General features: G+C 39.8%; 1 protein-coding gene and 1 pseudogene across 13 annotated transcripts in view; one reads left to right on the top strand and one right to left on the bottom strand.

Annotated features, from left to right (window-relative positions):
* Nucleotides 1–12,649, bottom strand: part of RBFOX2 (RNA binding fox-1 homolog 2) — a 263,107-nt gene that overhangs the window by 127,270 nt on the left and 123,188 nt on the right. The window lies entirely within an intron of this gene.
* Nucleotides 6,340–6,517, top strand: LOC133101361 (ATP synthase membrane subunit K, mitochondrial-like; annotated as a pseudogene).

Raw genomic sequence — 12,649 nt, 5'->3', positions numbered from 1 at the left:
TTGCTCGCCCCAACGCATGCATGACAAGGAGGTCAAGTGTGCACACGGGGAGATGGCAGCAGCCTACAAGCCAAGAGAAGAGGCCTCAGAACGAAACCTACCTTGCAGGCACCTTGATCTGGGACTTCCCAGGCCTCCAGAACTGTGAGAGAAATTTCTATTGTTTAAGCCACCGGTCTGTGGAAATTTGTTACAGCCGTCCTAGCGAACTAAGACCACAAGCACTGAAGTCCTTTGGCAAGGTATTCAAAAGGAAAGTTTAACTTATTTATTAAACCTAAAATATACACACATCTTACCCCCTTTTCTTTTTCTTTTTTTTTTTTTCTGTTAAAGAATGAGAATGGGGCCACTGGCTAGCTTTAGTTTAAGCAAAAATCCAGGTAACACTCTGAAAGGCAAACTACAAGATACCTATACATAGTAGAAACTCAATAAACTTTCAGTCAAATAATGAGTGGTCAGAACTTGATTCTGTGCTTACGAAAGTAACATATCCCTCACCTAGTCCCCAAACTATGCACCACCAACTGCAAATAACAAATGCTCAAAGTATGTGTGTCTGTTTTGCAGCCAACACCATAAAGAGGCAGACCGCCCTTTTAAGAATCTGGCCAAGCCCCAAACACCCCTTTTCAACTTGCCTACTCTCCTAGCCCCTTCTTATCCCCTGGGAGTTTATGCCTTGACATTTAAAATTTTATATTTTATTGGCAAAACAAAATAGAATTTTTCATTATCAAATTAATAAATCTGCCTAATATATTTTGTCTGGTGAAATAGTAAAAATAAAAGTAAAAGGATTTATTGCCCAACTTGAACATAAATTTTTAAAATTTATTTATTTAATTAATTAATTTAAATTATTTAAATTAGTTTACTTCTTGGTGAAAAGAGGTAAATCTTAAGGGTTCAAAGGAAAATAAAAGTTACTGAAAAAATGCAAATTACCAAAATATAAAGGTAGAAATCTAGCAGTTTTCATTATGCCTTATAGTACTTTCCCAAAACAGTTGCTGCCAATTAGCATGGATGAATGAATAGGGTAAATATATAATAGAAAAAAGAATAAGAAGAACCCAGAGTTTATAGATACAGAGTGGGGGACACTTTTAATAAGCATTTCAATTGTCTTAAATTTGTTGATGAAATGCGCCCAGAAAAAGATTATACCAAGAAAAGGCAGCAAAAAGAATACTGTTCTCCTTGTAACATGAATTAGGTAATACCACAGCATATCTTACAAATAAAAGCCCCTTAGAGTCTCAAAATAAAACCTCTTTAAATGGATGCCTAAATGGGTCCATCTTGTCTGCTCTGAAAAGAATATTACAGCCAATATACAATCTAAAATTTACAAAATGGGTCATATTCTAAAAATTCATTTTTATTTCAGAGTTGTTTCGAATTGATCACATTTCCCCATTAAAAGAAATACACACACACACACACACACACACACACACAGACACACACATGTACATATTTATAAATGGTGACTGGGTTTCCACACCAGACCACAAGAGCCCAGGAATGTAATCAGGGAGTTGGGGTGGGGTGGGGGGAGAACACAGGAGTGCAGAACCAGTAATGGATCTGAACTACCGTACATCTGAAATAAAAATAAACAGAGGACAAGATAGTTAAAATAGCAGCAAATTACAAATAATGCCAATGTAATTAAATAAGAAATGATGTGTTTTTTTCCAAATCATCTTGCATATTGGTTAGAAGTAGAAGACAAATTTAATCCGCTAAGAAAGTGGAGACGTCTGTGGAGACATAGAGGAAGGAGTAGGAGTACTTCCAAGCATTTTAGTGACTGGTGCAATTTTTTTTGGGGGGGGTGTGCAACTTCAAAAAATACAAATTTCACTTCCACATCTACAACATTTCCATTTTCCCTGATACAAATGTAATTCTAGTCAATCAATCATAAGGAAGGTAATTCGTTTATTTTGTAAATGGGATAAAAAGATGCGAGACAAGGAAAAGGAAACATAGCAAGATTTAGAACAGAATCTGGAAGGGAAAGTTAAGTGCTTAATAAATACTTGCTGAAAGGAGAGCAGGGAGAAATCTAAAAAGACTGCTGACAGTGGAAATAACTAAAGATTAAATAGTAAAAGAGAAAGACGGAGGTAAAAAGGAGAAAGAAGGACCTGACATGCCCGTACTATTTTTAAAGGGGGAAGAAAATAGGTGGTAATCAGAGCGTTCTCAGTACTGCCACTCGGGAGGGTCACTGACTCAGAACACTGGGATGGGTCTAGCCAGGAAACAATCATGATAACTAACATAAATTGAACATTTACTATGTACCAAGAACTGTTCTGAGAGCTTTTACAGGCTCAGAGCAACCTTCTGAGATAGCTACTATTTTTGTTGCTGTTGTTCTAATTTTATAGATGAGAAAGCACATTAATATGCCCAATGTCATTAAGACAGAATGCCAGAGAGCCAGGTTTGAAACCTTGTCAATTTGGTTCCAAAGCCTGCACCATGAAGCACTACTGCCTCTACAGTAAAACCATCACACACACAGGGACAAGTGGTCCTAGTAAAGGAGAGAAAATGACGATGACAAATACAAAGAAGAGTTCTGCACTGTAAATTCCTATAGTTACTAAGTATTCCCCTGTTAATGAAAAAGTAACCAGTAGAAGACCTCTGGAATTTAGCACCCATTTGACAAATATTTATTGAGCATGATTCACTGTTCTAGACACTAGGGATACAGCAATAAACAAACCAGACAAAAATCTCTACAGGTGAGGAAAGTAGTAAAAAAAGATGTTTTTACAGTATACTAGAAGATGGTAAGGGCTATGGAGAACTTAAAATAAAATGACTAAAAAAAGAGCTAAATGAAAAGGTAACATTTCAGCAGAAATGTGAAGGAGCTGAAGCAGTACACATGAGGGTATCTGGAGAAGGGCATGACAAGCAGAGGAAACAAGTACTGCAAAGTGCCTGGCAAGCTTGAGGAACGGCAAGAAGGCCAGTGTGGCTGGAGGAGACTGAGGACGAACAGGAGGAGACAGAAGTCAAAGAGGTACCCAGGAGCCAGCTCAACCAGAGGCTTGCAGGGACTCTGGCTTTTCCTCCCAGTGAAACACATGAGTGGTTTTTTGAGCATGATCAGATTTATATTTTTACAGGTCTAAGTCAGATGCTGTGTTCAGAATAAATTATTTGGAGTCAATGGTGGAAGCAGGGAGACCAGGTAGGAGACAGTTGCAATAACACAGGTGAGAAAGGATGGGGTACCGAGCGAGGAGAGCAGTAGCAGAGCTAGTAAAAAGGAATTGGATTTAGGTGATTTTTGAAAGGCAGAGCCTGAAGGATTTGCTGATTAATAAGACTGGCGTGAGGGAGAAAGAAGAGTCCAGGATGACTCCAAGTTTTTTTCTGGCCCAAGCAACAGAAAGATGTCATCTGAGAAGGGGAAAACTGTAGGTGTTCCCACAGGCTTGAGACTGGAAGAAGGCAAGTGGAGACCAGGAGTTCAGCCTGGACAAGTTAAGTTTGAGGTAACTGTTAGGTATGGAAATGTCAAGTAGACAATTGGATGTAAACTTCCTGGGAGGGATCTGGCCTGTAGGTATACATTTGAGAATCATCAGCATACAGACAGTACTTAACCCCCGCTATACCATCAGAGTCCACTGGGCCCAACTCTTCTTTTTTGAACAGTTCTATATTTAAGGATTTATATTTTATGACTTATTCTTTCTCAGAGGTATTTCCCATCCCCGCCCCCCCCAAAACCCAAAGAAAATGTTACTTTAAAAATAATAACAAACACATTCTATCTTGCAATTAACATATGGGTTCCCTGAACCCTTTTATAAATCTAAGGTGCATTATGAGATTTTAGGGATCTTATTTTCCCTATATCTTGAAACATTCTGATTTTTCAATAAGCTTTACTCATTAATTATTCCCAATCATGTTTTAAAAAATGACCAAAGTAATAAAATGACAGACCAATGGCATACTCACTTAGAAGAATGATACAACAATGAAATAAATCACCACTAACACATCATCCTTCAGTTTTCTTATTGCGTTACGCAAAGGATTGTATCATCTTTCAAGAAGGCATTAAAGAAAATTAGAGATGCTGTTTTTTTACCGTTTGCTCAGTTTTCATTGAATACAGTTTTTCACTTCCCACCCAAAATGACAAAGAAAAACTAACAGAGGAAAATGTTTCACAATTATTAGATGAATCCGAAGATGAATGCAAACATGGATAGCAGCACTCAACTCTAATGATGATGGTGAAGTCTGATATACAGAAGTGAAATCTTGAGACTACAACTCTTTAGATGATTACATTCTAATCTAGGATATAAGCTTGACCACAGTCAAGAATCAATAAGTAAACAATATATTTCTAATAACAAAAAGGAACTATGGTAGTCTCATCCAGTTCAACAGAAAGAATGTCCTCACGCAGTATTTTGCAGTGAGAATTGGGATCATCCTGTTTCACTAAAAGGACATGTAACAGTATACTTTCTTTTCTTAGAATGTGACAAAATTTACTTGATACAGTTCATACATGGCCAAGTGCTGAAGGTAGATACATATATAAAGGTAACTGGAAGGAAACAGATGGTACAGAAATGAAAAGAAGATCATCTTTTGAACATAATTATGTATTGTCAAAGGATTTCTAAAAAAATCTTTAAATATTGTGTTTAGACTATGTAAGTGAAGGAAGAAGAACCAGAAGCAATAATTAGCTAGACCCTATAAGAGACATATTTGGAATCTGAAATCAGAATTTACAAGACGGGTATGTTCCAGGTTAATGAATGACATAAGCAATTAAATTACATTCAAAGGAGGCTGCTTTTTGAGGTATACGCTTCCAAAACTAGGAAAATAGGGAATAAAAATTGGGACAGTACATGTCAGTGAAACATCATATATTTGGAAGATTCACATCTACACAGGCAGAGATCTACAAAAGGAGCAGGAGCAGAACAAAGGGTCAAAAACAGTACAAACACTGACACAGAACCTAAAACTCACAGCATAAATATAACTTGTGACAATTTTAGAACGAGTTTGGGATTGGCTTGAGTACTACTCAGCAAAAAACTTGCTTTAGTTTGCGCTATTAGGAAGAATAGGGTTGAATTTGAATGTATTTTCACAGATGGAAAAGGAAGAGAAATCAAGAGCGCATTATTTAGATTTCAAAAAGAGTAAACGATTCTTTCTGTCCTTAGAAGAACCGTTAATGTTCTTCTCAGCTCAATGCAGTTTCAACTATTAATAGATTCAAAAACCCCTCTTAAAAAAATACCCCAAAAGATCTTGTACTATTAACAAGGCTAAAGAAGGTTTAGACACAACGACAAAAATCTGTACTTGCAAAAGAATGTCTGGAAGATAGCCTATGTCTATTTTCTTCAATATGATTGATATTAGTACAACAAATGCTTTCATTTTACAGGAAGAGGTTCAATTACAAGATCGCAAATTAATAAGATAATTCCTCATACGGCTAGGAAATGAACTTGCAGGAATAAATACAGAACTAGAAAGAGAACGTTTACCCTCTCAACCACAAGCGTGAGTCTCGGAGAATAGGAAGAAAGAAAGAGGATACAAAAAGGATAGGAAAACATGAAGTGCAGCAAAAAAAATTTTTAAAAAAACCATGAATAGTATTCAAATGTGACTTGTAGTCACTATAGGAGAGATATGTAGTTAGTTGCGTGAATGCATTTTTTCTTACTTCTAATAAAGTTGTTTTTCACTATAATTTCTTTCCTTTCCTTTTTTTTTTTTTTTTACAGATTTGGTGCAGACTTTTTAATTAATTAATTTATTTATTTAAAAATTTTATTTATTTTTTTTTGGCTGCGTTGGGTCTTCGTTGCTGTGCGAGGGCTTTTTCTAGTTGCGGCGAGCAGGGGTTATCTTCGTTGTGATGCGTGGGCTTCTCGCTGCGGTGGCTTCTCTTGTTGCGGCACGTCGGCCCTAGAGCATGCGAGCTTCAGTAGTTGTGGCATGTAGGCTCAGTCGTTGTGGTGCACGGGCTCTAGGGTGCACGGGCTTCAGTAGTTGTGGCGCACAGGCTCAGTACTTGTGGCTCGTGGGCCCTAGAGTGCAGGCTCAGTAGTTGTGGCACACAGGCTTAGTTGCTCCGCGCCATGTGGGCTCTTCCCGGACCAGGGATCGAACCCACGTCCCGTGCATTGGCAGGTGGATTCTTAACCACTGCGTCACCAGGGAAGTCCTTCACTATCATTTCTTATTTCTTAAATTAGTCATAAGAGTTAAACAATCCTCCACTGAAGGATACAGACTGAAATCATGTCAGGTCCAGAAACTGATGCCCAACTACATTTCACTGGTATCAAAAAATATTTCGACTCTTAACACTTTAACAGGGAGAATGAATTGTGTACTGGCCACATACGGAGGTATTGCTTTGATAGTCTTACATTTCAAGTTAAGGTCTAAAAAAACTCCAGCTGTGAAAGCAACATAAACGGATTCTAAACTGTATCTCATCTATTAAGTTCCCAGGCCTGAAGAAGCTAACGTCAACTCATCACGTGATACTCGATTTGTACAATAAATTATGAACCTGGAAAAAAAATAGTTAACCAAGATAAAAAGATTAGAGAGCCCACTGGGCCCAGATGACAAACAGTTTTGGCTATTTGTCCTGGTTAACTGAGAATTAAATCCACGAGACTAGATGAAATCACTAAGTAAAAGAATCAAGAGAAGAGATCCAAAGACTTGACCCAGAGTATTACAACTTTAAAACTGAGAAGAAATCACCAATAAGATAAGAAGAAAACCAGGAGAGTGTGATGTCCTGGAAGTCAAGTACCCAAGAAAGCGCATCACAGAGGAGGGAATGATTAGCCACATTATGTTCTACAGGCAGGTCAGGTAACATGAGGACTGAGACCCAACCACTAGACTTAGCAGCATGGAGGCTACTGGTAATATTGACAAGAGCCATTTCAGTGGCAATAAAAACCTAATTGAGCGAGTTTAAGAGGGAATGAGAGGAGAAGAACTGGTATGAGCAAATAGAGACAACTCTACTGAGTTTTGCTCTAAGAGAAAAGAAAAGTAGCTGACAGAAAAGTGAGGTTAAGAGTATTATTTTCAAGTGGATGGAAGAACAGCTTAATGGTATGTTAGCGGAACTAATCTAGTAAACAGAGAAAACCTGATGATCCCAGAGAGAGGAGAGAGAACTGCTGGGTCCAGGTCCTAAACAGGCTAGCAGAGATGGGACCTAGTACACAACTGAGGGGTTGGCGTTATAAGGAAGGCAACTGCTTAGTGTACAGTAATGGGAGAGAGAGAAAGTTCACTGACACTGATGGTACAAGGTGGGTAAAGTGTGGTGGTGGGAAATCTCCTCCTGATTGCTTCAGCTTTCTCACAAATACTCTAGTAACTAGAAGATCTGCAAACAAAAGCCAAAAGAAGGGATGATTTAGCAATGGATATGCATTCTGCAGAGACTGGCCTAAAATGGCATAGTATCAGGGCACCCTTCTCACCTGCCCTGTTTTGGTTTCTGTTACTCTGAAATCTCTTGTAATCTCCAAATGGCGTAACTTCTCCAAAGGGGTGTTGGGAGGACAGGGGACACACAAAGGAGTCACTGGTCCATAGTGATTCTGAAATCTCACTGGGCAAATGTTCGGAGTTCCTTGATCAGGTCTCAAGGCTGTGGTAGGAATTCTCTGTGGCTCTTGCCTTTGAATCATCCTTCTTTTTTCACGAAAGGTAGCACGTATTAGCAGCTGAGTAATTTTCTCAGCCTGTTTCCTGTCAGAACAATTCTGGGGGTTCAACAGCTTCTTTTCATTTTGAACTGTCTCTTCTCCTTTTCAGTTGTAGCTGCAGTGGGCCTCCTGTGAATCTCACTGAGATTCACTGCATTAGACAAAAGCTATACCCACAAAAATCTTCAAGATAAGCCCTTCTCTACCTTCTCTCATGCTAAAACAGTTACAAGTCCTGTTCCTTGATTGAAAGGTCTTCTGTGTGACTCTTAAGGTTTTTCTTAGGTTTTAACAAAAGGTTTTACAGCCACACCCTCAGCTTCACCTTTAGACCACGATTCTCCTGGCAGTGCCCTTGAACTGACCTTTTTTGTTTAACAGTCCTTTCCTCAATTTATTTCTCTCTTCTCATACTTGAAGCAGTAAGAAGAAAGCAGGGGGCATCTTCAATGTTTTGCTTGGAAATTTACTTAGGGACATCTGCCAGTTCACTAGGCACCTTTTCTGCTTTTCACGCAACTACAAACATAGTGATGCTAAAATTTCTACCACTATATAACAAGGATCCCCCTTTCCTCCAGTTTCCTTTCCTCTGAGCCTTCATGGCGATCTCCTCAAAGTCCCAAATTTTAGAAACAACATTTCCAAGGTACTATGATTTTCACTAACACTCTCCTCCGAGGCCACTACCCAGTTCCAAAGTCACTCCTGCATTTTAGATTTCTGCTGTAGAACCACCCCACTTTGGGTACCAAAATCTATAGTTGTCTATTTCTATATGACAAATCATCCTCAGGGGACTTCCCTGGTGGCGCAGTGGTTAAGAATCTGCCTGCCAATGCAGGGGACATGGGTTCAAGCCCTGGTCCGGGAAGAGCCCACATGCCACGGAGCAACTAAGTTGGTGTGCCACAACTACTGAGCCTGCGCTTTAGAGCCCGCGAGCCACAACTACTGAGCCCGTGTGCCACAACTATTGAAGCCTGCGCACCTAAAGCTTGTGCTCCGCAACAAGAGAAGACACCACAATGAGAAGCCCGCGCACAGCAACGAGGAGTAGCCCCCGCTCACCGCAACTAGAGAAAGCCTGCGCGCAGCAATGAAGACCCAACGCAGCCAAAAATAAAAATAAATAAATAAATTTATAAATGAATTTATTTAAAAAAATCATCCTCAAACAACAGCTTAAAACATCACTTATTATCTCACAGTTTACGTGGATCAGGAAGCCAGGCAAGGCTGAGCTGGGTGCCTCTGGTTCAGGGTCTCTCACAAGGCTGCCATCAAGGTGTTGGCTAGGGCTGTAGTAATTTCAAGGCTGGACTGGCAAGGATCCAGCGCCAAGCTCACTCACCTTGCTGTGGGCCCTAAACATCATCTCTCTGTCATGTGGGACTCGCCATAGCACTACTCACAACGTGGCAGTTTGCTTCTCACCATGTAAGCGCTTGGGAGAGAGCTGGAGAGGGCAAGCACCCAGGATGACAGCCACAGTCTTCTCATCACCAAATCTTGGCAGTGACATCCCATCACATTTGCCACATTCTATTAGTTTGAAGTAAGTCACTAGGTCCAGCCTATACTCAAAGGCAAGAGACTGCACAAGAGCGCGAACACCAAGAGGTAGGAATCACTGGAGACCACCTTAGGGGCTGCCTATCACAGACTAGATGGAAAGCATTACAGCAGGCCGGTTAAGAGTACTGACTCTCGGGCTTCCCTGGTGGTGCAGTGGTTAAGAATCCGCCTGCCAATGCAGGGGACACAGGTTCAAGCCCTGGTCCGGGAAGATCCCACACGTCACGGAGCAACTAAGCCCATGCGCCACAACTACTGAGCCTGCGCTCTAGAGCCCGTGAGCCGCAACTGCTGAGCCCGCGTGCCACAACTACTGAAGCCCATGCGCCTAGAACCTGTGCTCTGCAACAAGAGAAGCCACCACAATGAGAAGCCCGCGCACCTCAATGAAGAGTAGCCCCTGCTCGCCACAACTAGAGAAAGTCTGCGCAGCAACGAAGACCCAACACAGCCAAAAATAAATAAATAAATAAATTTATTTAAAAAAAAAAAAAAAAAAAAAAAAGTACTGACTCTGAAGCAAAACTACCGGGTTTGACTCTTGCTTCTGTATCACAATATGAAAAACGAATCATAAAATAAGACAATAGTTGTGAAAGGACCTGACCTCATACACAGGAGGCACTTGGGAATTCCTGTCCCCTTTTCTCTTCCAATCCTAATTGTCTTTAACCATCTTAAGAATTTCCCTGGCATTAGATGTAATCTCCAAGCACCCACTACCAGAGCAGCATGGTATTGAACAACATGAAAAAATATTATTTTGACTTTCAATGAGTCCAAGAAAAGTATTTTTAATAAACTTAATAAAATCAAACAAAAGGATAAAAAAAAAGATCCGGAATCAATGAAACAGAGCAGAGGGGAATATACACACAACAGCAACTGTCTCCCCCACCCCACCCCAATCCTGGCATCTGCTTTTAAATTGTAATGCCAATCTTGGCAAAAAAATACCATATCACTTTTTATCTAATTAGCAACTAAAAGTACAATAAAGAGAATAAATAAATCATTAAGAATGATTTAGATGCTTTTATTTAGATGTCAGTTTATCTGAGGAATATGGCATTCAACAATAACACTGGGGAGTAATATCATCCCCATTTTACAGATGAGACACAAGAGCATAAAGATGATGGGACTTGTTTTAATAACACAGCAGGTTAACAACTGAGCAAGAATAGAACTGCAACCAGCATATGATATAATACACAATGAAGCTATAATCAGTTCTTTTTGATTTTCATGGATATGGCGATCTGGCTAAAACGGCCAGTGATTAAGCGTTCATCTCACACTCAGGAAAAATAACTGACAGTTATTTTAAAGAATGAAAGGCAGGCTTTGATTATTTAACCTCTAAATTAATGGTCTAAATTCAAATAAGCAAATAAAACACCATGTGAGTTAATACACAAATAAGGTAGCACAGAACCTACAGATACGAATTAAGTGGAATCAAAACCCCATATTTTAGGCTACACAGAGAGTTCATTATATTAAGAATATCTAATTAACCTTTTAACTAATATTTGTGCAGTGTGTTCTATGCTGGCCTTATATGACAGGCACTACATGTTACCTCATTTAATAATAGCGAAGGATGCTGAAAAAGCGTTTGTGAAGAGGGGCAGCAAGCTCACCTTCAGAGGAGGAACAAGAACGCTGTGCTTGAACCTGCTCACGAGTTTCTAAAGCAGCACATATTTCCAGAACCAAGATGGGAAAAGGGGAGCTAGCAAAGGAAGACTACAACTCCTAAAATGTACTTTATTCATTGCAAAAAGAAATGAAAGAAAATGTGTTTTGGGAGTTATAGGCTTCACTTCCCTATCCCCCGCATCCCCACGCCAGTATGTGTGCTTTACCACATTGATTTTCTACCCCTTCAAGTATACAATTAAAATCTTAAAAAATGAATGTTTGCTTAAATGGTTCCAACTTTATTCCCTAATTTATAAATTTTACAACAAAATTCCATATTCTGGTTTGAAAAATGACAAAAGATACTTGTTTAAGAGTAAATGCCACATTAAAACGAACAATATTAAAACATACCTATTAAGACAGGCAACTTTCTTATACAACTGGAAGAGCTTACCTCTCAGCATTCATGTATCCAGCCGCCATCTCTACCTAAAAATGTTATTCTCACCTCCAAACCCTGATCGCAAGGCCTTCTGCCTCATACCTGTACAACCCTATAGTTGTTACCCAACAACTACCCACTAGAAATCGAGCTCCCTGCCTCTAGTCCCTCCCCAAACTATTCTATCCACAGAACCTAAAACCAAAGCACTATTTTGAGAAGGCTAAATATTGCTGTACTGAAAAATTTAAGAATTTCTTATTTTCTGTAGAATAGTGATTCCAGTATTCAAGATCCTCCAGGTTATCCATCAAACCACTTCTTTCTGCCATTCCTGTCTCTTCCAGTAATACTGGTCCCTTCACTATCCCCCAAACTTTCTTTCCTCCCTTCTTTTCGCTACACAAATGTCCAATCAGTGCCTACTCTATGCCAGGCACCTTTCTAGGCTCACAGAATACGCCAGTGCCTTCATGGAGTTTACATTCTGGTTGAAGGAGAAAGGCAATAAACAAACATACACAGCAAGTCAGATGGTGGTAGGTGCTAAGGAGAAAAATAAAGATGGGGAAAAGGAATGGGAAATGTTGAATAAAGGGGTAGGGAATTACTGTTTATACAGGGTGCTCCTGATAATGTGACAACTGAGTAGAGATTTCACATAAACAAGGAAGTCAAGCAGATATCTGCAGAAAGAGCAAGGAGGTGGGCAAAAGCTAAGGCCCTGAGGCAAGGGTGTGTTTGAAATGTTCCAAGAATGGGCAGAAGTATAGAAGAACAGGAGGTCAAAGACAGCCAGGGGAGCAAGTCATTTAGGACCTTACAGGCCAGTGCAGGGCGTTTGACTTTTATGCTGAGTGAGATATGAACCCACTGGAGAGTTTTGGCCAGAGGAGCAATGTAATGTGACATTTGAAAGGATCACTCTGGCTGCTGTGTTGAGAACAGACTTCAAAGAAGGGGTTGGAGAAGTAGAGAAGCAGGGAGGCTAGTTAGAAAATTATTATAATAATACAGGCAAGAGATAGCGGTGGCGTGGCCAGGATGAAAGCAATGGGACTCAGGAGTAGTTGTTAAGGTTTCATGGTCATTCTTGACACTGTATCTCTGCTTCTGCCAGTTCTCCATCTGACTTGTATCTAGTTAGTTCTCCCAGAATCTAGCTTAAATTACATCTCCTTCAAGAAACCTTTCC

Source organism: Eubalaena glacialis, chromosome 11 (assembly GCF_028564815.1).
Source record: "Eubalaena glacialis isolate mEubGla1 chromosome 11, mEubGla1.1.hap2.+ XY, whole genome shotgun sequence".
NCBI lineage: Eukaryota > Metazoa > Chordata > Mammalia > Artiodactyla > Balaenidae > Eubalaena > Eubalaena glacialis.
The sequence above is the reverse complement of the archived record's forward strand: the minus strand, read 5'-3'. Positions and strand labels throughout refer to the sequence as shown.